We start from the raw sequence: 27,220 nt of genomic DNA, 5'->3' as shown, positions 1-27,220 counted from the left end.
GTCTAAAAGTAAATTAACATGTTTTCACTCTACAAACAATTTAGCTTAACTAAGCCTCTTTCGTTGTTACTATCCTTCAGGATAATCAGCTCCTTGCAACATAATTCATAATTCCGCCTCCTACACCAGGTTTATTTTTGGTGATCACTTTTATCGAGCTTCTTACAGTTTCTTGGGAACTGCTGCATTGACACACTATAATTGTTATATGTAGGCTATCAACTGGGTTTTCTTGGCGAAAATTTTGAAGTTGCCTGCTTTGATTCTTAAATGGGCCCAATGCTTGTGGGAGACAATGGTACAGTGGCCTGCTTGTTTTCTCTGACGCGGAGAGGGGAAGAGCAGTGCAGTGGCTGCTAACATGTTTTCCCCTCACCCTTCGCAGAGTTAAAGAAGGCTTCCTTTCCCTCAGGTCGATGGATCTTTTTGCTCAGTGAAGAGTGTGGTAACCATCAATAATCAATTCAAACCCAAACATCAGTTTAAACACCATGACCCCTGTGGCCACGGAAGAAAACTCCAATCAATGAAAAGTTTCAAAGCTTTATTTTCTAACCACAAAGCCAAATTCACATAAATTGTGCACAGAATCAAGTTATAGAGATACATGAACACAATAGGCTGATCCAATCAAGGAACACGTTTAATCTACTCAACATCAACACCATTAGGCATTCAAGAAGAATAATACATATTAATAAAGCAATCACTTGTGAAACAGATACACATTTTTAATTCAATATTTAAAGACACTAGTCAACTCAAATTCAGATTACAGGGTTTGGGACAGGATCTCCCTACTCCTATTCAAATGAGGGAAAGCATGTGTGGGAGCAGGCTAACACATGTGGACAAAAGTCGAAAAGAAAAGACAGAAATGATATGGAAAAACATCTTTTTCAGGCTAAGTTAGACTAACTAAAGCAAAAAGTGGCAGGTGTCAGCATGCTAGCTCTACTCAAGAAAGCAGGTCAGGGGAAAATAACATTTGAATTAGTATATAACTCTCCTGGGTTCAGCATTCAGTTCGGTTTTGTCAGCAAAGCATGTAGATCATCAGCAAAATCCGTTAGAAGCACCATCAGGGGAAAGTGCAGAACATAGGCTGCACATGGAAATCAGGAAACATCCAAGGGGATAAGATAAATGCTGCATTTTATTGAATACATTTTTCCATGGGGAGTAATTAACCTGATCTTATGGAAAGTTGCCATTAATTTACTCATTCTCAAAAGATATTGTGAGAGTCCCTTTGAGCTATGGTCAAATCTCTGATAAAATTAACCAACAGATCCTGAGCATCCCATGATTTCTACTTCCTTATTTTCTTTAATGTCCTCTGGCATGTCCCTGAATTATGACGAAACAGATTTTGGGTTTCCTGGTGATTCTTCTACTCACATGGAAAAATATATCCAGAACAGCAACTACAGCCAGTGGTCTCCTAGTTGTCACCTAATCTTCAGTCACCACCTGTTGAGGAACACCTGAGCACCAGTGTGTAGTGATTGTAATAATTCTACATCGAGATATATGTATGGTCAGTGAGTCAACCGTTGTTTTCTTTTCTTTCTAATAAAAATTAATTGATTTGCAGCAGTATTTCTGTTTATATTCGTTATGTTCTTCCATCCTAACCTAGTCTTGACAAGGGCATAACACAAGGTTAGGTTAGGTAGGACTGGGATAAGGAAGGAGATGAGGTAGTGAAGTGTGAATTAATAACTATTAATCTTCTTTACTCTGATTTTTCATTCCTCATCCCTGCAATTGTGTTCCAACTGTCCTCCCCGTCCCCCCCGCCTGGCCTTTCATTGGCTATATGTTTGTGGGCTTATTGTGAACAGGAAATGTATGTGCAGAAGTATGTTTTATTTTGTAAGGTGTGGGTTATCCTGAAGGAAACTAACAAAAAAGAGACTATGGTAGGAAGTGCTGGAAGCTCAAGGTAGCAACCTCAACTCATTTTAGTTAGGAAGAGGAAGGGACATTCACAATAATGAACATTACTGGCAAGCAACAATTCATTATGTGTGTAGGAGGCTGGCCTGGTTTGTAGTGGGTACCTAAGGTACTTACACCTTATACCAGGTCCAGTTATCCCTTGTTACTGAAATCTAGGCAGTGTTCTAGCAGCTTAGGCTGTCTAGAGGTAGCTGTAGCAGACCAGCCAAGGCTGAACTAGGAGACATGCAAAGCTCCTGCAATACCACTATAGCAATACAGTACTTATACACAATAAAAGATAATACTAATTGGTACCAAAAATAAAGGTACTTTATTTCAGTGACACAAGGCCAAAAATATCTTGGAGGTAATACTCCTTCTGGAGGTAAGTATTGCACACACTATATACACTAGTAACGAAAATCAGGTAAGTACACAGTCAGAAAATAGTGTGAAAAGAGAAAAACACAATAGATTGCAATAGGCCTAGGGGCAACACAAACCATATACTAAAATAGTGGAATGCAAATAATGAATTCCCCCTTAGGTAAGTGTAGTGTGAAGAGGGGTGCTGGGAGTGTAAGAAAACACCAAAGGTAAGTAAAATACCCCACCCCAGAGCCCAGGAAAACAGGAGTAAAGTACAGCAAGTTTCCTCAGAACACACTATAAGTCGTGATAAAGGATTTTGCAAGGACCAAGCAAGACTGCTAGAAACCAGCGATGGATTCCTGGACCTGAAGTCCTGTGAAGAGAGGAGACCAAGCCCAGAAGTCAAAGAAGAGTCCAGGAAGAACAGGAGCCCCTGACAACCTGGAAGAAGGTGCACAAGTGGATTGTCTGGTTGGAAGAAAAGTCCCACACCACCGGAGAATAACTCAGGGAGCTGAGCGTCACAGGATAGAGTGCCAGGGACCTGGGCTATGCTGTGCACACAGGAATTTTGGAAGAAATGCACAGAAGCCCAAGGAGCTACAGAGGACGCAGTACACAGGGGTACTGTTGCAGCAGGGGGAGGCAAGCTCTTACCTCCACCAACTTTAGACAGCTTGACCTTCGGACAGACTGGGTCACTTCAATCCAACACCTGCATTCCAAGGGATCACACTCGTCACCAGGACAGGAGTCCCAGAGTACCAGTTGTCGCAGAAGGGTGTCTGCTGAAGCAGGGAAGTGACACTGTCACTCCACTGGAGATTCCTTTGGTTCTTCTGGTGCAGGGTGAAGACAGGCAGTCCTCAGTGCGTGCACACCTTGGAAACTATTGCAATTGCTGGCTTGAGCTGAAGTTGCAGGTTACAGTAGCCTTCGTGGATACTTTGTTGCAGTTACAGCGGTTGCTTGAGCAGTCTGCAATTGATCCAACGGTCAGAAGCTGAAGCAGTGGATGCAGAGGAGTCCTGGAGGAGTCTTGCAAACTGATTCTGAGGAAACATCCAGAGGAGAGACCCTAAATAGCCCTGAGAGGGGGATTGGCTACCTACCCAGGTATGCACGTATCAGGAGGGGTCTCTGACGTTGCCTGCTGGCACTGGCCTCCAGAGGTTCCCCACACCTTGGAATCCAAGATGGCTAACACCAGAGACACTCTGGAGGAGCTCTGGGCACCACCTCTGGGGTGGTGATGGACAGGGGAGTGGTCACTCCCCTTTCCTTTGTACAGTTTCGTGCCAGAGCAGGGACTCGGGGTCCCTGAACTGTTGTAGACTGGCTTATACAAGAAGGATAACATCTCTGCCCTTCAAAGCATTTCCAGAGGCTCTGGGAGGCTACCCCTCCCAATCCTGTAACAACTATTTCTAAAGGGAGAGGGTGTAACACCCTCTTCCCAAAGGAAATGTATTGTTCTGCCTTCCTGGGATTGAGCTGCTCAGTCCTCCGGAGGGCAGAAACCTCTCTGTGAGGTAGCTGCAGCTGGGGCTGCAGTGGAAACCTCAGAGAGCTGGCTTGGCAGTACAGGGGTCCATGGTGGAGCCCCCAGGGTGCATGGGATTGCCCCCCCAATATCAGATTTAGATTGGGGGTCAATTCCATGATCTTAGACACCTTACATGGCAATATTCGGGGATATCATTGTGAAGCTACATATATGTATTGACATATATGTAGTGCACAATTATAATGGTGTCGCCGCAACGGAGAATTGGCCCTGGACAATGTGGGGCCACCTTTGCTAGTGCAAGGGTGCTCTCACACACAGTAACTTTGCACCTAGCCTTCAGTAAATGAGGGTTAGACATGTAGGTGACTTATAAGTTCCTTTAGTGCATTGAAAATGGCTGTGAAATAGAGTGTAAACTATTTCACTCAGGCTGCAGTGGCAGACCTGAAGAAAGGTTTGTATGATCTCCTTATGGGTGGTAAAAGAAATACTGCAGCCCACAGTGATCTCCTGGAACCCCAATGCCCTGGGTACCTAGGTCCCATATACTAGGGACTTATAAGGGGGGTCCAGTATGCCAATCAGAATTGGAATGTGGAGTCACTAAACTATAGTTACAAATTTGGTAAGTAGAGAGTGCATAAGCACCGGAGTTCTGGTTAGCAGACCTTCAGTGACACCGTCAAGCATACTGACAACACACATAGGCCACAAACTATGAGCACTGGGGTTCTGGCCAGCAGGATCCCAGTGAGACAGGCAAAACACACTGACAAACAGGCAGACAAACAGGCAGAAATTGGGTGTAACATGCCAAGAAAGATGGTACATTCCTACAATGTGCCTCCAAATATCCAACATTGGCCCAGATGTACCAAAAAAGCACTGTGTGATTTCCTAATAGCGCATTTTTGCGATTCACTATTAAGAAATCACAAACTGTGATGTGTTACAGTGTGTTTAACACTGTTAGCGATTTGCAGTGGGGCGCAAATGGACATTCCTCATCAATATTCATGGGGCGGGTCGCAATTTGTGAACCATTGTGAATGGCTACAATCACAGGGATAGTGGCCTGCTGAGGTCAGCAGACCACCATGTCTGTGATTGCTTTTTAAATAAAGCATTTTTTAATGCAGCCTGTTTTCCTTAAAAGAAAATGGGATACATCATGAAAAGAAAGCTGAAAAGGTTACTTTTCATTTTTAAGAGTAGGCGGTGGAACCTGGGACCACTGCCTGCTCTTAAAAAATGTTTGCACCCCCATTTGCAAAGAGGAAGGGGTCCCTTGCGACTGCGATTGGGTTACCACCAACTTGAAGATGGTGGTAACTGCTAAGGTTTTGCAACTGCATTCCTGGTCGCAAAACATTCCTACATCCCCCTGATGCTCGCTATTAGGAAGGGATGTCCTTGACACGCCCCTTTCTAAAACCAACGCAAACCTACTGTGCGATTTGGTAATAGATTACCAAACCACAAATAGCATTTGAACGTTCCAAAATGCTTTTTTCTGTTTGCATCAGGCCGTTTGCGCACAGAAAAATGCTTCGAGTATCTGGCCCATTGTGCAGAGAAAATAAAAAACAGATATATCAGTATTAAAAATTGTAGATATTATGCCACCTTGAATTTATTTTATGAAAGCGTAGTTTTGAAAACACATGCCTTAATTTGGCATGTTAAAGGGATCAGAAGCACAATTCTACTCAAGTGCAGATAACTATCTTCATCTCTCGTCTGCACTCTTTAAAATTAACGGGTGGTAATAGCTAACTTGCAATATTTAATGCCTTTCACATAACCAAAGTCAAGGCAGTTGTCTCCAGGAAATTAGCCTGTGTTCAATCAGATAAGGATAGGTGTTCAAAGAATGACAATCACTTTCAAAGAATGAGACTGCAGGTGTTTTAACCACGTATTTGCAAATTCACATTGAAAATGGATTACAATTTACAAAGTTGATGAGATCCTCTACAACAAAGGATTACCTCTCAGGGCAAGAGGTAATCCGTGTTAAGGGGTTTGTAGGAAAGTACCATCTTGCCTGGCATGTTACCCCCATTTTTCACTGTATATATGTTGTTTTAGTTGTATGTGTCACTGGGACCGTGGTAACCCAGGGCCCCAGTGCTCATAAGTGTGCCTGAATGTGTTACCTGTGTAGTGACTAACTGTCTCACTGAGGCTCTGCTAATCAGAACCTCAGTGGTTATGCTCTCTCATTTCTTTCCAAATTGTCACTAACAGGCTAGTGACCATTTTTACCAATTTACATTGGCTTACTGGAACACCCTTATAATTCCCTAGTATATGGTACTGAGGTACCCAGGGTATTGGGGTTCCAGGAGATCCCTATGGGCTGCAGCATTTCTTTTGCCACCCATAGGGAGCTCTGACAATTCTTACACAGGCCTGCCACTGCAGCCTGAGTGAAATAACGTCCACGTTATTTCACAGCCATTTTACACTGCACTTAAGTAACTTATAAGTCACCTATATGTCTAACCTTTACCTGGTAAAGGTTAGGTGCAAAGTTACTTAGTGTGAGGGCACCCCGGCACTAGCCAAGGTGCCCCCACATTGTTCAGAGCCAATTCCCTGAACTTTGTGAGTGCGGGGACACCATTACACGCGTGCACTACATATAGGTCACTACCTATATGTAGCTTCACAATGGTAACTCCGAATATGGCCATGTAACATGTCTATGATCATGGAATTGCCCCCTCTATGCCATCCTGGCATAGTTGGCACAATCCCATGATCCCAGTGGTCTGTAGCACAGACCCTGGTACTGCCAAACTGCCCTTCCTGGGGTTTCACTGCAGCTGCTGCTGCTGCCAACCCCTCAGACAGGCATCTGCCCTCCTGGGGTCCAGCCAGGCCTGGCCCAGGATGGCAGAACAAAGAACTTCCTCTGAGAGAGGGTGTGACACCCTCTCCCTTTGGAAAATGGTGTGAAGGCAGGGGAGGAGTAGCCTCCCCCAGCCTCTGGAAATGCTTTGTTGGGCACAGAGGTGCCCAATTCTGCATAAGCCAGTCTACACCGGTTCAGGGACCCCTTAGCCCCTGCTCTGGCGCGAAACTGGACAAAGGAAAGGGGAGTGACCACTCCCCTGACCTGCACCTCCCCTGGGAGGTGTCCAGAGCTCCTCCAGTGTGCTCCAGACCTCTGCCATCTTGGAAACAGAGGTGCTGCTGGCGCACTGGACTGCTCTGAGTGGCCAGTGCCACCAGGTGATGTCAGAGACTCCTGCTGATAGGCTCCTTCAGGTGTTAGTAGCCTATCCTCTCTCCTAGGTAGCCAAACCCTCTTTTCTGGCTATTTAGGGTCTCTGTCTCTGGGGAAACTTCAGATAACGAATGCAAGAGCTCATCCGAGTTCCTCTGCATCTCTCTCTTCACCTTCTGATAAGGAATCGACTGCTGACCGCGCTGGAAGCCTGCAAACCTGCAACATAGTAGCAAAGACGACTACTGCAACTCTGTAACGCTGATCCTGCCGCCTTCTCGACTGTTTTCCTGCTTGTGCATGCTGTGGGGGTAGTCTGCCTCCTCTCTGCACCAGAAGCTCCGAAGAAATCTCCCGTGGGTCGACGGAATCTTCCCCCTGCAACCGCAGGCACCAAAAAGCTGCATTACCGGTCCCTTGGGTCTCCTCTCAGCACGACGAGCGAGGTCCCTTGAATCCAGCGACTCTGTCCAAGTGACCCCCACAGTCCAGTGACTCTTCAGTCCAAGTTTGGTGGAGGTAAGTCCTTGCCTCACCTCGCTGAGCTGCATTGCTAGGAACCGCGACTTTTGCAGCTACTCCGGCTCCTGTGCACTTCCGGCGGAAATCCTTTGTGCACAGCCAAGCCTGGGTCTACGGCACTCTAACCTGCATTGCACGACTTTCTAAGTTGGTCTCCGGCGACGTGGGACTCCTTTGTGCAACTTCAGCGAGCATCGTTTCACGCATCCTTGTAGTGCCTGTTTCTGGCACTTTTCCGGGTGCTACCGGCTTCAGAGAGGGCTCCTTGTCTTGCTCGACATCCCCCCTCTCTGCTGGTCCAATTTGAGACCTCCTGGTCCCTCCTGGGCCTCAGCAGCGTCCAAAAACGCTAACTGCACGATTTGCAGCTAGCAAGGCTTGTTGGCGTTCTTTCGGCGGGAAAACACTTCTGCACAACTCTCCACGGCGAGAGGGATCCGTCCACCAAAGGGGAAGTCTCTAGCCCTTTTTGTTTCTGCAGAAACCTCAGCTTCTTCTGTCCAGTAGAAGCTTCTTTGCACCCGCAGCTGGCATTTCCTGGGCATTTGCCCATCTCCGACTTGCTTGTGACTTTTGGACTTGGTCCCCTTGTTCCACAGGTACCCTAGATTGGAAATCCACAGTTGTTGCATTGCTGGTTTGTGTCTTTCCTGCATTATTCCTCTAACACGACTTCTTTGTCCTTAGGGGAACTTTAGTGCACTTTGCACTCACTTTTCAGGGTCTTGGGGAGGGTTATTTTTCTAACTCTCACTATTTTCTAATAGTCCCAGCGACCCTCTACAAGGTCACATAGGTTTGGGGTCCATTCGTGGTTCGCATTCCACTTTTGGAGTATATGGTTTGTGTTGCCCCTATCCCTATGTTTCCCCATTGCATCCTATTGTAACTATACATTGTTTGCACTGTTTTCTAAGACTATACTGCATATTTTTGCTATTGTGTATATATATCTTGTGTATATTTCCTATCCTCTCACTGAGGGTACACTCTAAGATACTTTGGCATATTGTCATAAAAATAAAGTACCTTTATTTTTAGTATAACTGTGTATTGTGTTTTCCTATGATATTGTGCATATGACACTAAGTGGTACTGTAGTAGCTTCACACGTCTCCTAGTTCAGCCTAAGCTGCTCTGCTAAGCTACCATTATCTATCAGCCTAAGCTGCTAGACACCCTATACACTAATAAGGGATAACTGGGCCTGGTGCAAGGTGCAAGTACCCCTTGGTACTCACTACAAGCCAGTCCAGCCTCCTACATTGGTTGTGCAGTGGTGGGATAAGTGCTTTGAGACTACTTACCACTCTTGTCATTGTACTTTTCATAAGAGAAAAATATACAAAACAAGGTCAGTGTATATACACATAGCCAAAATGTTTTGCATTTCCTCTTTTCACTCTTTTCTAAGTGCTGAAAAGTACTTCTAACTTTCTAAAAAGTTCTAAAAAGTTTTAAAAGTTTTTTTTCTCTGTCTTTCTAAAAGCTCTGACAAACTTTTTATCTTTTACTATCACTTTAACTCTCTCTAAAAATGTCTGGCACAGGCCAAAATGTTGATCTGTCCAAACTTGCATATGACAACCTTAGCTGGAAAAGAGCAAGGAGTCTCTGTATAGAGAGAGGTTTGAGTGTAGGGAAGAATCCTTCCTTGGAACTGTTACTTAACATGCTTAGAGAACAGGATAAGGACATAGGTGCCTCATCTGTTGAAAAAGTACATAATAGTTCCCAATCTGATTCAGGGACTCCCCCAGGAAAAGATTCAGGAAAGAAACTTCCTAGCCTGCCCATTACTAGACAGTCTAGCATAGTTGGTAATGATGATGAGCCACACCATACAAATAGTGTTGTCTCACATCATAGCAAAAGCATTTATTCTCACCATACTGGTAGTAATGTTTCTGTTAGCCAAGCTGTTAAGGTGGCTTCTGTAAGGGACAGGTCTCCTTCTGTTCATTCCCATCATACCTCTGTTTCTAGGAATGTCCCTCCCACCAACCCTGATGACAGAATGTTAGAGAGGGAACTCAATAAGTTGAGGGTGGAACAAACCAGACTGAAGCTTAAAAAGCAACAGCTGGATTTGGATAGACAGTCTTTTGAATTAGAGAAGGAAAGACAGAAGTTGGGTTTAGATACCCATGGTGGCAGCAGCAGTATTCCCCATAGTCATCCTGCAAAAGAGCATGATTCCAGGAATCTGCACAAGATAGTTCCCCCTTATAAGGAGGGGGATGACATTAACAAGTGGTTTGCTGCACTTGAGAGGGCCTGTGTTGTACAGGATGTCCCTCAAAGGCAGTGGGCTGCTATCCTATGGCTATCATTTAGTGGAAAAGGTAGGGATAGGCTCCTTACTGTGAAAGAAAATGATGCTAATAATTTCCAAGTTCTTAAGAATGCACTCCTGGATGGTTATGGCTTAACCACTGAACAGTACAGGATAAAGTTCAGAGAGACCAAAAAGGAGTCTTCACAAGACTGGGTTGATTTCATTGACCATTCAGTGAAGGCCTTGGAGGGGTGGTTACATGGCAGTAAAGTTACTGATCATGACAGCCTGTATAACTTAATCCTGAGAGAGCATATTCTTAATAATTGTGTGTCTGATTTGTTGCAACAGTACTTGGTGGACTCTGATCTGACCTCTCCCCCAGAATTGGGAAAGAAGGCAGACAAATGGGTCAGAACAAGAGTGAACAGAAAAGTTCATACAGGGGGTGACAAAGATGGCAACAAAAAGAAGGATGGTAAGTCTTCAGACAAGGGTGGGGACAAATCTAAAAATGAGTCTTCATCAGGCCCACAAAAACACTCTGGTGGGGGTGGTGGGTCCAAATCCTCCTTTAATCAGAACAAGGAAAAGAAACCATGGTGCTATTTATGTAAAATAAAAGGCCATTGGACAACAGATCCCAGTTGTCCAAAGAAAGGCACCACTGCTCCTACCACTACAACCCCTACTGCTACACCTAGTGTCCCTACTAATAGCAGTGGTGGTGGGAGCAAACCTACTAATAGCCAATCCAAGGGAGTAGCTGGGCTCACTTTTGGTAATTTAGTTGGGATTGGCCTTGTTAGGGAGGCCACAGAGGCTGTGTTAGTCTCTGAGGGGGCTATTGATTTAGCCACCTTAGTTGCTTGTCCCCTTAATATGGATAAGTACAAGCAGCTACCCCTAATAAATGGTGTTGTGGTTCAGGCCTACAGGGACACTGGTGCCAGTGTGACTATGGTCATAGAGAAACTGGTCCACCCTGAACAACACCTACTTGGTCACCAGTACCAAGTAACCGATGCTCACAACAACACACTTAGCCACCCCATGGCTGTTGTAAATCTCAACTGGGGGGGGGTTACTGGTCCAAAGAAAGTTGTGGTAGCTTCAGATTTACCTGTAGACTGTCTATTAGGGAATGATTTGGAGACATCAGCTTGGTCAGATGTGGAGTTGGAGGCCCATGCAGCAATGCTGGGCATCCCAGGGCATATTTTTGCTTTGACAAGGGCTCAGGCCAAAAAGCAAAAAGGACAGGGAAGCGTGGATCCTGGAACAATGGACCAAGTGCTCCCTAAAGCTAGGGCTAGTAGAAGCAAACCACTTCCTACTATCCCTCCCTCTACAGTGGATTCAACTTCTGAGGAAGAAGAATTCCCTCCCTGTGCAGAACCTACACCAGAGGAGCTGGAAGCAGACACTGCTGAGCTTTTGGGTGAAGGGGGGCCTGCCAGAGAGGAGCTGAGTGTGGCACAGCAAACCTGTCCCACATTAGAGGGTCTCCGACAGCAAGCTGTCAAACAGGCTAATGGGGATGTCAGTGACTCTCACAGAGTTTACTGGGAGGACAACCTCTTGTACACTGAGCATAGGGATCCTAAACCTGGAGCTGCCAGGAGATTAGTGATTCCTCAGGAGTACAGAAAGTTCCTCCTAACACTGGCACATGACATTCCCTTAGCTGGGCATCTAGGACAAATGAAAACTTGGGACAGGCTTGTTCCCCTGTTTCATTGGCCTAGGATGTCTGAGGACACAAAGGAATTTTGTAAGTCCTGTGAAACCTGTCAAGCCAGTGGCAAGACAGGTGGCACCCCAAAGGCACCCCTTATCCCACTGCCTGTGGTTGGGGTTCCCTTTGAAAGGGTAGGGGTTGACATAGTTGGCCCCCTTGACCCTCCTACTGCTTCAGGCAATAGGTTTATCTTAGTGGTAGTGGACCATGCCACAAGATATCCTGAAGCTATTCCTTTAAGGACCACTACAGCACCTGCAGTGGCAAAGGCCCTCCTGGGAATATTTTCCAGGGTGGGCTTCCCAAAGGAAGTAGTATCAGACAGGGGAAGCAATTTCATGTCTGCATACTTAAAGGCCATGTGGAAGGAGTGTGGTGTAACGTACAAGTTCACAACACCCTATCATCCACAAACAAATGGACTGGTGGAGAGATTTAATAAAACTCTCAAAGGCATGATTATGGGTCTCCCTGAAAAACTCCGCAGGAGATGGGATATCCTTCTACCATGCCTCCTTTTTGCCTACAGGGAGGTACCCCAGAAAGGAGTGGGCTTCACCCCCTTTGAACTTCTTTTTGGACACCCTGTTAGGGATCCACTCACACTTGTAAAGGAGGGTTGGGAACAACCTTTAAAAGCTCCTAAGCAGGATATTGTGGACTATGTACTTGGCCTCAGATCAAGGATGGCTGAGTACATGAAAAAGGCCAGTAAAAACCTTCAGGCCAGCCAAGAGCTCCAGAAGCAATGGCATGATCAGAAGTCTGTTTTGGTTCAGTACCAACCAGGGCAGAAAGTGTGGGTCTTGGAGCCTGTGGCCCCAAGAGCACTCCAAGATAAATGGAGTGGTCCCCACACAATTGTTGAAAAGAAGGGAGAAGTCACTTATTTAGTTGACTTAGGCACTGCCAGGAGTCCCCTTAGGGTGCTCCATATCAACCGCCTGAAACCCTACTATGACAGGGCTGATCTCACCCTGCTCATGGCAACTGATGAGGGACAGGAAGAAGACAGTGATCCTCTACCTGATCACTTCTCTTCCACAGAACAAGATGCTCTTGTGGAAGGTGTAGTTTTGGCTGATTGTCTCACTGCTGAGCAGAAAGACAATTGCATAAATCTCCTAGATCAATTCTCTGAACTCTTCTCTACTGTGCCAGGTACCACTTCTTGGTGTGAGCACACTATAGATACTGGAGACAGTTTACCTGTCAAAAGTAAGATCTATAGGCAGCCTGACCATGTCAGGGACTGCATAAAGCAAGAGGTCCAGAAAATGTTAGAACTAGGAGTGGTTGAGCACTCTGACAGTCCATGGGCTTCTCCTGTGGTACTGGTACCAAAACCCCATTCCAAAGATGGAAAGAAGGAAATGCGGTTTTGTGTAGACTATAGAGGTCTCAACTTGGTAACCAAAACTGATGCTCACCCTATACCCAGGGCAGATGAGCTCATAGATACACTGGCATCTGCCAAGTATCTAAGCACTTTTGACTTGACTGCAGGGTATTGGCAGATCAAATTGTCAGAAGATGCTAAACCTAAGACTGCATTTTCTACCATTGGAGGACATTACCAGTTTACTGTAATGCCTTTTGGTTTGAAAAATGCACCTGCCACTTTTCAGAGGTTGGTGAACACAGTCCTGCAAGGGCTGGAAGCTTTCAGTGCAGCATATTTGGACGATATAGCTGTCTTTAGCTCCAGCTGGGATGATCACCTGGTCCACCTATGGAAAGTTTTGGAGGCCCTGCAAAAGGCAGGCCTCACTATCAAGGCTTCAAAGTGCCAGATAGGGCAGGGTAAGGTGGTTTATCTGGGACACCTTGTTGGTGGGGAACAGATTGCACCACTACAGGGGAAAATCCAAACAATTATTGATTGGGTTCCCCCTACCACTCAGACTCAGGTGAAAGCCTTCCTAGGCCTCACTGGGTATTACAGGAGGTTCATTAAGAACTATGGCTCCATTGCAGCCCCTCTTAATGACCTCACATCCAAGAAAATGCCTAAAAAGGTATTATGGACAGCAAACTGTCAGAAAGCTTTTGAGGAGCTGAAGCAGGCCATGTGCTCTGCACCTGTCCTGAAAAGCCCTTGTTACTCTAAAAAAAACTATGTCCAAACTGATGCATCTGAATTAGGAGTAGGGGCAGTCCTATCACAACTTAATTCTGAGGGCCAGGATCAACCTGTTGCTTTTATTAGTAGGAGGTTGACCCCTAGAGAAAAGCGTTGGTCTGCCATTGAGAGGGAGGCCTTTGCTGTGGTCTGGGCTCTGAAGAAGTTGAGGCCATACCTGTTTGGCACTCACTTCATTGTTCAGACAGACCACAAACCTCTACTTTGGCTAAAACAAATGAAAGGTGAAAATCCTAAATTGTTGAGGTGGTCCATATCCCTACAGGGAATGGACTATACAGTGGAACATAGACCTGGGAGTAGCCACTCCAATGCAGATGGACTCTCAAGATATTTCCACTTAGACAATGAAGACTCATCAGGTCATGGCTAGTCTTATTGTCCTTCGTTTGGGGGGGGGTTGTGTAGGAAAGTACCATCTTGCCTGGCATGTTACCCCCATTTTTCACTGTATATATGTTGTTTTAGTTGTATGTGTCACTGGGACCCTGGTAACCCAGGGCCCCAGTGCTCATAAGTGTGCCTGAATGTGTTACCTGTGTAGTGACTAACTGTCTCACTGAGGCTCTGCTAATCAGAACCTCAGTGGTTATGCTCTCTCATTTCTTTCCAAATTGTCACTAACAGGCTAGTGACCATTTTTACCAATTTACATTGGCTTACTGGAACACCCTTATAATTCCCTAGTATATGGTACTGAGGTACCCAGGGTATTGGGGTTCCAGGAGATCCCTATGGGCTGCAGCATTTCTTTTGCCACCCATAGGGAGCTCTGACAATTCTTACACAGGCCTGCCACTGCAGCCTGAGTGAAATAACGTCCACGTTATTTCACAGCCATTTTACACTGCACTTAAGTAACTTATAAGTCACCTATATGTCTAACCTTTACCTGGTAAAGGTTAGGTGCAAAGTTACTTTGTGTGAGGGCACCCTGGCACTAGCCAAGGTGCCCCCACATTGTTCAGAGCCAATTCCCTGAACTTTGTGAGTGCGGGGACACCATTACACGCGTGCACTACATATAGGTCACTACCTATATGTAGCTTCACAATGGTAACTCCGAATATGGCCATGTAACATGTCTATGATCATGGAATTGCCCCCTCTATGCCATCCTGGCATAGTTGGCACAATCCCATGATCCCAGTGGTCTGTAGCACAGACCCTGGTACTGCCAAACTGCCCTTCCTGGGGTTTCACTGCAGCTGCTGCTGCTGCCAACCCCTCAGACAGGCATCTGCCCTCCTGGGGTCCAGCCAGGCCTGGCCCAGGATGGCAGAACAAAGAACTTCCTCTGAGAGAGGGTGTGACACCCTCTCCCTTTGGAAAATGGTGTGAAGGCAGGGGAGGAGTAGCCTCCCCCAGCCTCTGGAAATGCTTTGTTGGGCACAGAGGTGCCCAATTCTGCATAAGCCAGTCTACACCGGTTCAGGGACCCCTTAGCCCCTGCTCTGGCGCAAAACTGGACAAAGGAAAGGGGAGTGACCACTCCCCTGACCTGCACCTCCCCTGGGAGGTGTCCAGAGCTCCTCCAGTGTGCTCCAGACCTCTGCCATCTTGGAAACAGAGGTGCTGCTGGCACACTGGACTGCTCTGAGTGGCCAGTGCCACCAGGTGACGTCAGAGACTCCTGCTGATAGGCTCCTTCAGGTGTTAGTAGCCTATCCTCTCTCCTAGGTAGCCAAACCCTCTTTTCTGGCTATTTAGGGTCTCTGTCTCTGGGGAAACTTCAGATAACGAATGCAAGAGCTCATCCAAGTTCCTCTGCATCTCTCTCTTCACCTTCTGATAAGGAATCGACTGCTGACCGCGCTGGAAGCCTGCAAACCTGCAACATAGTAGCAAAGACGACTACTGCAACTCTGTAACGCTGATCCTGCCGCCTTCTCGACTGTTTTCCTGCTTGTGCATGCTGTGGGGGTAGTCTGCCTCCTCTCTGCACCAGAAGCTCCGAAGAAATCTCCCGTGGGTCGACGGAATCTTCCCCCTGCAACCGCAGGCACCAAAAAGCTGCATTACCGGTCCCTTGGGTCTCCTCTCAGCATGACGAGCGAGGTCCCTCGAATCCAGCGACTCTATCCAAGTGACCCCCACAGTCCAGTGACTCTTCAGTCCAAGTTTGGTGGAGGTAAGTCCTTGCCTCACCTCGCTGGGCTGCATTGCTGGGAACCGCGACTTTTGCAGCTACTCCGGCCCCTGTGCACTTCCGGCGGAAATCCTTTGTGCACAGCCAAGCCTGGGTCCAGGGCACTCTAACCTGCATTGCACGACTTTCTAAGTTGGTCTCCGGCGACGTGGGACTCCTTTGTGCAACTTCGGCGAGCACCGTTTCACGCATCCTTGTAGTGCCTGTTTCTGGCACTTCTCCGGGAGCTACCGGCTTCATAGAGGGCTCCTTGTCTTGCTCTTTGTCCCCCTCTCTGCTGGTCCAATTTGCGACCTCCTGGTCCCTCCTGGGCCTCAGCAGCGTCCAAAAATGCTAACCACACGATTTGCAGTTAGCAAGGCTTGTTGGTGTTCTTTCGGCGGGAAAACACTTCTGCACGACTCTCCACGGTGAGAGGGATCCGTCCACCAAAGGGGAAGTCTCTAGCCCTTTTCGTTCCTGCAGAAACCTCAGCTTCTTCTGTCCAGTAGAAGCTTCTTTGCACCCGCAGCTGGCATTTCCTGGGCATTTGCCCATCTCCGATTTGCTTGTGACTTTTGGACTTGGTCCCCTTGTTCCACAGGTACCCTAGATTGGAAATCCACAGTTGTTGCATTGCTGGTTTGTGTCTTTCCTGCATTATTCCTCTAACACGACTTCTTTGTCCTTAGGGGAACTTTAGTGCACTTTGCACTCACTTTTCAGGGTCTTGGGGAGGGTTATTTTTCTAACTCTCACTATTTTCTAATAGTCCCAGCGACCCTCTACAAGGTCACATAGGTTTGGGGTCCATTCGTGGTTCGCATTCCACTTTTGGAGTATATGGTTTGTGTTGCCCCTATCCCTATGTTTCCCCATTGCATCCTATTGTAACTATACATTGTTTGCACTGTTTTCTAAGACTATACTGCATATTTTTGCTATTGTGTATATATATCTTGTGTATATTTCCTATCCTCTCACTGAGGGTACACTCTAAGATACTTTGGCATATTGTCATAAAAATAAAGTACCTTTATTTTTAGTATAACTGTGTATTGTGTTTTCTTATGATATTGTGCATATGACACTAAGTGGTACTGTAGTAGCTTCACACGTCTCCTAGTTCAGCCTAAGCTGCTCTGCTAAGCTACCATTATCTATCAGCCTAAGCTGCTAGACACCCTATACACTAATAAGGGATAACTGGGCCTGGTGCAAGGTGCAGGTACCCCTTGGTACTCACTACAAGCCAGTCCAGCCTCCTACAGGGTTGTTAAGTGAATACATATTATTTACAAGCCCCGTGCACCGCCAGTGTGTCACTTGTTTTGACACTCCTAGTGGAGCAGAGTGCAGACCCATTTCTACAAGACCACGCGAAGGCACTTTGAGTGACTTTTCATGGCCTCGTAAATATGGTGTAAGGCAATGCAGCGCAAGTTACTGCATTGCCTTACACTGTGTCGGGGGGCATTCCATGGGCATAGGGCATGTGTCAAAACCGTTACCCCCTACCCCCTGGAGAGGCATAAAGTGTGGAAATATCTTTAGTTTGCTTGTTTCTACATCTTTCTATGTGTGCTGCATAGAAAGAGGAATACACCTCCATGGATTGATTTTGTGCAGGAAGGTATCCCTCCCTGCAAAGAAACAATCCTGCCAGCACTGCAGACATCCTTGCACTATGGTGAAAGGGGGCCTGCGTTGGTGCTAGGCTTTTCAAATTGGGGTATGGCAGCGCAGAAAAAGACTTACACACTGCACTATGCCAATTTGTTTTAAATATGCCCCACAGTGACCAGAACCACCTTTCACCTAAACTACAGCTTCTCAAAAAGATATAGGATGAACATTAACACCTGCTGTTCCTCTCCCATTGTCAAGTTGTTTCCTTGGCAAGGAAGTTAAAGGTGTCTTAGCAAATATGCTTGTGAAAAATGTACAGTAAACAACAAATACAGACCTACTTGAGGCATCCTTATTTTTCATTGAGTAAATCTTTAGCTCTCTTTCTTTTCCCCTCGCACCCTCTTCCTGACACTTACTTCTTCTGAATTCTCGTTCATTCCCATGCATCACCTGCTCCAAATGAGTCGGCAAGCCCATGTATCAAACCTGCCTCTTCAGGGATGTGGCCTCGCTGGCAATGGAGGAAGCTGACAGATCATCTGTCCATCTCACAACAGATGTGAATGACGCATATGCTTCTCTGCCTATTTGATGTCATGATGGGATGTACTTACAAAATGGTCTTCGACGTTGCACACCCTTGGATACACCCTGTGAAGGGCAAACTGTCCCTGTTTGTGCCACAACTCATCTTTAACTAGGTGCACTGGATGTAAACAGAGGAAGTGCATCCTGTTATGGATAATGCACTGCCTCAGGTCAGTATGATCTCACAGCTTCCCTGGGGGCAGGCAGAGCCTTAGTAAAAATCATAGTATTTGTTTGTAGCATTCACTCCATCTTCACTGTGCATATGTGACACAGACTGCTTTACAAATAGGTATAGAGCTCTCCCCAGTAGGAAGGTGCAGGGATTTACCACACCCACGTACGGTGGGATATCTGGGGGGTCCATGAGACCCCCTTCCCCATTTCAGAGGGTAGCATATTGGGGGCACTGACTGTATATTATATTTTTGTGGTGTACATTAGTGCATCTTCTTATGGCAGCTTACCCTCTGCACACACGTCCTTAATATGGCAAGGCACTGAGGCAAAGTGTTTAATATGCGTGGGGCCACAACTGCATCCATATGAGGGAACTCCCTCTTAAGAGTGTGCCAGCAGTGTATGTGCACTGGCATGATCTGTATTACAGAACGGGATGCACAAGCATTTGTTGCCCCTTCTATAATACCAAAGTGTTCCAGGGGCACAAAAAAACAGGCACAGACGCCTGTTGCACCCCCAAGGCACTTTGGGGGTCATTCTGACCTCGGCGGTAAAAGCCGTTTACCGCCGGTCAGAAGGCCGCCACAATACCGCCGCGGCCGCGGTTAGCCGCTACGGACATTCTGACCCACAACTGCAAAACCTCCAAAAATCCGACCTCCACTGCAGTCCGCCACATCAGCGGGCAGTGGTAAACTGGAGATGACCAAACCTCCACCGCCACGCCAACAGGAATATGCCCATGCCATTACGACCCGCAAATCCATGCGGCGGTCTTTCAAACGCGGTAGTCCATTGGCGGTACACACCGCCGCGGTCAAAATACACACACCTTTACAAAACTCAACCATATTGGACAATGTGAAAGGCACACACCTGAAACACATACACACACCACACCCACACACCCAATACAATATAAAAGACACACCCACATCACCCACAAACCCCTACAAACAAAAATCAGAGACGAAGGAGAGAGAGAAACATCACAGAATAGAGAGCTACATCACACAGAGGCACACTACACCATCACACACACCACATAGAAGCACAAAGCACCACACACCAACACACACATCACCACATACAACACCCCACACCTCATACACATCACCCCATGGCACCCCAAAGGCACCCACGCTTTTCGGACCAAGAACTCCGGGTCATGGTGGAGGAAATTATAAGAGTTGAACCGCAGCTCTTCGGCTCACAGGTGCAGCACACCACCATAGCCAGGAAGGCGGAGCTATGGCAGCGGATCGTGGACAGGGTCAACGCGGTGGGACAGCATCCCAGAAATAGGGACGACATCCGCAAACGCTGGAACGACCTACGGGAGAAGGTGCGCTCGATGGTCTCGCGACACAACATCGCAGTGCAGAAGACTGGCGGGGGACCACCACCCACACCACCCGAATTCACAGCATGGGAGCAAGAGGTACTAAACATCCTGCATCCTGAGGGCCTCGCTGGAGTATCCGGAGGAATGGACTCTGGTAAGTACAAGCTCAACTACTTCACCCCCCCCCAGCATGCTAACCACCACCCCCACCCTCACCCCCAACCCCCCATCACACATCCTCCCTGAGAATGTCTCTCCAGCACAACCCACCCAACACCAACCCCTGCATGCCACCACAAACTATGGACACCCATCACCTAAGCATGACCACTGCACATACCCCCCCCACCACAAAACACCCTCACAACACCTCCCCCAAGGGAATGCCAGCACTGGGGGACAAGGGCACCCATAAATCGCACGCAATTGCACACACAGAAACAATAACCATACTCTCTTACCCCATGCAGGACCCGAACGACAACACACCGGTCAGGAGGGACCAGAAATGTCCATCCCACCCCCGGAAGAGGCCCCTAGTGATGACAGCAGCTCTGTCGACCTGGAACCTGATGACCAGCCCGGACCATCGGGGACCTCTGGACAGTCGGTTCCCCTCAGGCAGCCACAGGCCACTGCAGACCCAACCCCCTCTGGGAACAACAGCACAGCTCCCACCCAGCGGGCCCATGCCTCTGTCTCTAGGACAGGTCAATCAGCGGTGTGTCTGCCACTACAGGGCACCCAGGGTAACCCACCACCCCAACAACAACAGGGACCTGGGGGCAGTGGTAGTGGGCACACCGTCCAGGGGACAGAGGCCGGGGGAAACCGGGCAACTCGGAGGGCTGCTGTGCGACAGGGGGGGGAGGACAGGCCCAGGGAACCCACTCTCCAAGAGGCCCTCACCACCATCATGGCAGCCTACCACCACTCACAAGAGACGATGGCGACGGTACTGGCAAGGTTCCAGGAGATCCAGGCACAGCAGGAGGAACGCTACATGTCAATTACGTTCTGTTAACTTTGTGCTGAACACATACCGAGGTCACTTAGCATTAGTCCATGGGCAAACCAAGCAGAAGTCACGCAGTGGGTCATACAGCACTGAAAAGGGAACGGAAAATCAAACATCAGTTGTAAAGTTCTGGGGGGAAATAGACAAAGTTGAGATGCAGGAGGCTTTCAGGAAATGTAAAATGGCATGGGTGATTCTTACCTGTGTGCTACTGAAAATACTGTTCTATTACTCTGTCCCTGTTGTCTGTGTCGTCTTCTGAGTCTTCCTCCTCTTCACTCTCCGCAGGCTCCACAGCTGCTTCAACACCACCATCTGCACCATCCTCCTGCAGGAAAGGAACCTGACGTCGCAATGCCAGATTGTGAAGCATACAGCAGGCCACGATGATATGGCACACCTTCTTTGGTGAGTACATCAGGGATCCCCCTGTCATATGCAGGCACCTAAACCTGGCCTTCAGGAGGCCAAAGGTCCTTTCTATGATCCTCCTAGTTCGCCCATGGGCCTCATTGTACCGTTCCTCTGCCCTTGTCCGGGGATTCCTCACTGGGGTCAGTAGCCAAGGCAGGTTGGGGTAACCAGAGTCACCTATTAGCCACACACGTTGTCTCTGTAGCTGCTCCATCACATAGGGGATGCTGCTATTTCGCATAACATGCGCGTCATGCACTGACCCAGGGAACTTGGCATTTACATGGGATATGTACTGGTCAGCCAAACAGACCACCTGGACATTCATTGAATGGTAATTTTTCCTGTTTCTGTACACCTGCTCATCGTCTTTTGGGGGCACCAAAGCCACATGGGTCCCATCAATGGCACCAATGATGTTGGGGATATGTCCAAGGGCATAGAAATCACCCTTCACTGAAGGCAAATCACCCTCCTCTGGGAAAATGATGTAGCTCCGCATGAGTTTCATCAGGGCAGACAACACTCTGGACAAAATCTTGGAAAACATAGGCTGAGACATTCCAGATGACATGGCCACTGTTGTCTGGAATGACCCACTTGCCAAAAAATGGAGGACTGACAGAACCTGCACCAGAGGGGGAATGCCTATGGGTTGGCGGATGGGGGACATCAGGGCTGGCTCCAGCTGGGCACACAGTTCATGTATAGTGGCACGGTCAAGTCTGTAGCGTAGTATTATATGGCGTTCTTCCATTGTCGACAGGTCCACCAGCGGACGGTACACGCGAGGATTCATCCTTCTCCTCGGAAGTCCCAGTGGACGGTGCCTAGGAAGGACAACATGGAGCACTGAGTCAGGCAAACCACAGGTACGTTCACACAGCTTGCACAGTTAAAGAATCGCAATGCATTGAAAGGCGTGTATGTGTGGCAATGCAAGGCCTAGGCCTGTGTGACGCAGTCAAATTTAAGCCATGTGGGCCCTTGAAATGGCGGCTGCCTGACCTGTGAAGTGGGACAATGGGATGTGAGGTCAATGCGCTGGCGTGGCACACCGTGGCGGTAGGCGGTCGAAGACCGCTGTACGAAGTCGTATTGGTTAACATTGAACCCTATGGGATTCAGGAGCCAATGACGATGTGCGCCGGCGGTCGCGGTACGCACCGCCGCGGTACGCACCGCCACGGTACGCACCGCCGCGGGCGTGACCGCCATTTTCTATCTGATTAATCACTTGAGACCTGATCATCCACAGGAGAGGACCTATACTGCAAGTGCTGCTGTGAACTCGGTCTGGAAGTGACAATGGCTGCTGCGACTGGGGAAAGGGCCCCTGCCTTCACGTCTGAAGAGTTGGAGAAACTTGTGGATGGGGTCCTCCCCCAGTATGCGCTACTCTACGGTCCTCCAGACCAACAGGTGAGTACACTGAGTGCTCCTTGAATGGTCTATGCCTGTGTGGAGTGGGGTGGCTGTCAGTTGGTGGGGTGGGGAGAAAATGAGGAGTGCAACGCACGAAAGATGTGAGAATGGGCCACATGGCAAGGTTGGGGAGGGGGGGGCATTTACTCCATACATGCAGAAATGTGACGTTTTCTCTTTCCCACCCTGTACATGTCAAAAAGGTGAGCGCCCATCAGAAAATCGATATTTGGCGTGCCATCGCCAAGGAAGTCCGGGCCCTGGGGGTCTACACCAGACGGGGCACCCACTGTCGGAAGAGGTGGGAGGACATCTGCCGCGGAACCCGTAAGACCGCAGAGACCCTGCTGGGGATGGCCTCCCGACCTAGGAGGGGTGCCAGTCGTACCCTGACCCCCCTGATGTCCCGGATCCTGGCGGTGGCCTACCCTGAGTTGGATGGGCGCTTGAGGACAGCACAGCAGACACAAGGGGTTGAGTATCAGCACATTCTGCTATCCTTACGCGCAGTTGAGGCGTCTGGGTGGGGGAGGAGGCCTGTGTGTGACAGTAGGCCAGGGCGCTTTCCGTAGTGTAGTCCCCTCCCTTAGACATGGCCCTGTGCCCCCGCCCCCCACCTCTGTAGGGTGCCAAGTGCAGCTATCCATGGTCCTCCATCACCCATGTGCGCGTCTGTTGTCCCTAGACCTGTTGGCCTAGTCAGAAGTACTGAGTAGTATACCCCAAGTTCGCGGCTTAGTGCACGAGGCACCTGTGTCTGTCCTCTCCGCCAAGGGTTTTGACAAGGCATACACTCAACGTTGTTTTATTATTCCCCCCCCCTTATTCTTTGTTTTCTTGTGCATCAGCATCATCAGGCGGAGGAGAATTGGCGTCGGAGCACGAGGGAGCTGCAGGTCACCAGCCCCCGGTGGGCACTGACACAGACACCTAGGGCACCAGTGATCCGGAGGGCGAGGGGAGCACCACAACGGGAGCCGGTGGAGACACCAGCGACACGGACACGTCCTCGTTTGGGAGCTCCCTAGCGTGGCCGGCAACATCTGTGCCCCCCGCAACAACAGGTACAGCCGCCACCCAGCGCACCAGCACCGCCCTCCCAGCAGCCCCTCAGTCTTCGCTCCGTGCCCGTTCGCCCAGGAAGGCGCGCGTCTCCTTCGCCCCAGGCACCTCAGCCCCTGCCTCTGTTACCCCTGCTGCCCTCAGTGCGGAGCTCATTGACCTGGTGAGGACGCTCATTGTTGGGCAGACCACCCTTTTGAATGCCATCCAGGGGGTGCAAAGGGAGGTGCAACAGAGCAATGCCTACCTGGAGGGCATTCATTCGGGTCAGGCTGCCCATCAACGAGCGTTCACTTCTCTGGCCTCAGCACTGACGGCAGCCATTGTCCCTGTCTCCAGTCTCCCTCTTCTGACTGCCTCCACCCTTTCTCTGTCTCCTGTTCCTCAGCCTATCCCATCCACACCATCAGACCAGCCTGCACACACCTCAACACCCAAGGCCAGCTCATCCAAACATAAGCACCACAGAACACACAGGCATTCACCCAAGCAACACCCAGATGCAGACATACCAACATTCACTCCCACCTCTGTGTCCCCCACCTCCTCGTCTCCCTCCTCCCTCCCTGTGACGTCTACACTCACACCTGCGTGCACACCAACATCAGCCAGTTCTTCCATCACCAGCACACCCTCCACTACAGTCCTCACACGTGCAGTCACCACCCCCACTGCCATCTACACGTCCCCTGTGTCCTCTCCCACTGTGTCTGTCACCCCCTCTTCCAAGACACATAAACGCAGGCAGCCACCCAAGCAACAGCCAACCACCTCACGACAGCCTACGTCCCAGTCACCTGCACCCAAGGACAGCACACCTGACTCTCCTACAACCACATCCTCTTCCTCCACTTCTATCACCACTACTCCTACCCTTTACCTTGGTCCAAAGAAGTATTACCTCTCCAATGTTGACCTCTTTCCCTCCCCTGACCCACCCCCTCCATCTGGGAAACGTCCCAAAGGCACCTCAGCCACCACCAGCCCAGCTGCTAAGGTACAAGTGGTGCATGGATTATGGAGCCCACCCTTTGGCGGCAGTGACACTTCACTGAGCAGCAAGGGGACTGCCAGCCCCCCCCCAGGCAAGAGGACCCGGAAAGTGAAGGGCCGCCGTGAGCGGACTGAGACGGCTGCCCCCAAGGAGGTAACTTCGGCCACTTCACCTGCCACAACAGCCAGGGGAGGCAAGGGCCCGAGAGCCCCATCTAAGGAGCGGAAGGGCAGCAGGGCGGAGAGGCCAGCCAGCAGGAGCGCGGAGCAGGAGGGCCCCACACGCCCCATCCCGCCTGCAAGGGACGACACCAAAGGGCCCAGGACTCCGTCTCCGAAGGGGCCTGACACTGCACGTTCGGAGGGCGAGTGAGCAGGTTGTCAAGGCCAGGTCTGACTCCCTACACTGACTGGAAGAGCACCGCTGAACAGGGCCCCGCCGTGCAGAAGAGCACCGCTGAAAAGGGCCCCGCCATGAAGAAAAGCACCGCTGAACAGGGCCCCGCCGTGCAGAAGAGCACCGCTGAACAGGGCCCCGCCGTGCAGAAGGGCAACGCTGAACAGGGCCCCGCCGTGCAGAAGAGCACCGCTGAACAGGGCCCCGCCGTGCAGAAGAGCACCACTGAACAGGGCCCCGCCGTGCAGAAGAGTACCGCTGAACAGGGCCCCGCCGTGCAGAAGAGCACCGCTGAACAGGGCCCCGCCATGAAGAAAAGCACCGCTGAACAGGGCCCCGCCGTGCAGAAGTGCACCGCTGAACAGGGCCCCGCCGTGCAGAAGAGCACCGCTGAACAGGGCCCCGCCGTGCAGAGGAGCACCGCTGAACAGGGCCCCGCCATGAAGAAAAGCACCGCTGAACAGGGCCCCGCCGTGCAGGAGAGCACCGCTGAACAGGGCCCCGCCGTCTCAAGCACCGCTCCGCTGGGCCCTTCCTGTCATGCACCGCTCCGCTGGGGCCCGCCGTCTCAAGCACCGCTCCGCTGGGCCCTTCATCTCAAGCACCGCTCCGCTGGGCCCCGCCGTCTCAAGCACCGCTCCGATGGGCCCTTCCTGTCAAGCACCGCTCCGCTGGGCCCCGCCGTCTCAAGCACCGCTCCGCTGGGCCCTTCCTGTCAAGCACCGCTCCGCTGGGCCCCGCCGTCTCACGCACCGCTCCGCTGGGCCCTTCCTGTCAAGCACCGCTCCGCTGGGCCCTTCCTGTCAAGCACCGCTCCGCTGGGCCCCGCCGTCTCAAGCACCGCTCCGCTGGGCCCTGCCGTCTCAAGCACCGCTCCGCTGGGCCCTTCCTGTCAAGCACCGCTCCGCTGGGCCCCGCCGTCTCACGCACCGCTCCTCTGGGCCCTTCCTGTCAAGCACCGCTCCGCTGGGCCCTTCCTGTCAAGCACCGCTCCGCTGGGCCCTTCCTGTCAAGCACCGCTCCGCTGGGCCCTTCATCTCAAGCACCGCTCCGCTGGGCCCTTCCTGTCAAGCACCGCTCCGCTGGGCCCCGCCGTCTCAAGCACCGCTCCGCTGGGCCCTTCCTGTCAAGCACCGCTCCGCTGGGCCCCGCCGTCTCACGCACCGCTCCGCTGGGCCCTTCCTGTCAAGCAACGCTCCGCTGGGCCCTTCCTGTCAAGCACCGCTCCGCTGGGCCCCGCCGTCTCAAGCACCACTCCGCTGGGCCCTTCCTGTCAACCACCGCTCCGCTGGGCCCCGCCGTCTCACGCACCGCTCCGCTGGGCCCTTCCTGTCAAGCACCGCTCCGCTGGGCCCTTCCTGTCAAGCACCGCTCCGCTGGGCCCTTCATCTCAAGCACCGCTCCGCTGGGCCCTTCCTGTCAAGCACCGCTCCGCTGGGCCCCGCCGTCTCAAGCACCGCTCCGCTGGGCCCTTCCTGTCAAGCACCGCTCCGCTGGGCCCCGCCGTCTCACGCACCGCTCCACTGGGCCCTTCATGTCAAGCGCCGCTCCGCTGGGCCCTTCCTGTCAAGCACCGCTCCGCTGGGCCCTTCATCTCAAGCACCGCTCCGCTGGGCCCTTCCTGTCAAGCACCGCTCCGCTGGGCCCCACCGTCTCAAGCACCGCTCCGCTGGGCCCCGCCGTCTCAAGCACCGCTCCGCTGGGCCCTTCCTGTCAAGCACCGCTCTGCTGGGCCCCGCCGTCTCACGCACCGCTCCGCTGGGCCCTTCCTGTCAAGCACCGCTCCGCTGGGCCCTTCATCTCAAGCACCGCTCCGCTGGGCCCTTCCTGTCAAGCACCGCTCTGCTGGGCCCCGCCGTCTCAAGCACCGCTCCGCTGGGCCCCGCCGTCTCAAGCACCGCTCCGCTGGGCCCCGCCGTCTCAAGCACCGCTCCGCTGGGCCCTTCCTGTCAAGCACCGCTCCGCTGGGCCCTTCCTGTCAACCACTGTTCACGGTTCACTGTGCCCACCATGCATCCTCCATGACCAGTGGACTCTGTTATCCACCTGATGGACTGTGGCTTTGCACTCCCCAGGATGGCACAGTGGGCAAGCCACCCACTGTAGAGACTTTGAGAGACTGTGGCTTTGCACTCCCCAGGATATATCAGTGGGCATGGTGGCCCCTTCGTGGATCTGGCGTCGTGGACTCATGTGGCTGTGGTGCCCCCCCCTTCCCTTCCCCCTGAGGTGCCTGTAGTTTTGTCACCAGATGCCCCTGCAGTGTTCTCTCCAAAGGACTCAGGTC

At 50.6% G+C, this 27,220-nt stretch overlaps 1 protein-coding gene across 1 annotated transcript in view; it reads left to right on the top strand.

Annotated features, from left to right (window-relative positions):
• Nucleotides 1-27,220, top strand: part of LOC138266621 (allantoinase, mitochondrial-like) — a 1,999,095-nt gene that overhangs the window by 422,647 nt on the left and 1,549,228 nt on the right. The gene's annotated exons all lie outside the window — the stretch shown is intronic.

Source organism: Pleurodeles waltl, chromosome 11, assembly GCF_031143425.1.
Source record: "Pleurodeles waltl isolate 20211129_DDA chromosome 11, aPleWal1.hap1.20221129, whole genome shotgun sequence".
Classification (NCBI taxonomy): domain Eukaryota; kingdom Metazoa; phylum Chordata; class Amphibia; order Caudata; family Salamandridae; genus Pleurodeles; species Pleurodeles waltl.
Note: the sequence above shows the minus strand (reverse complement) of the source record. Positions and strands in the feature narration are given on the sequence as shown.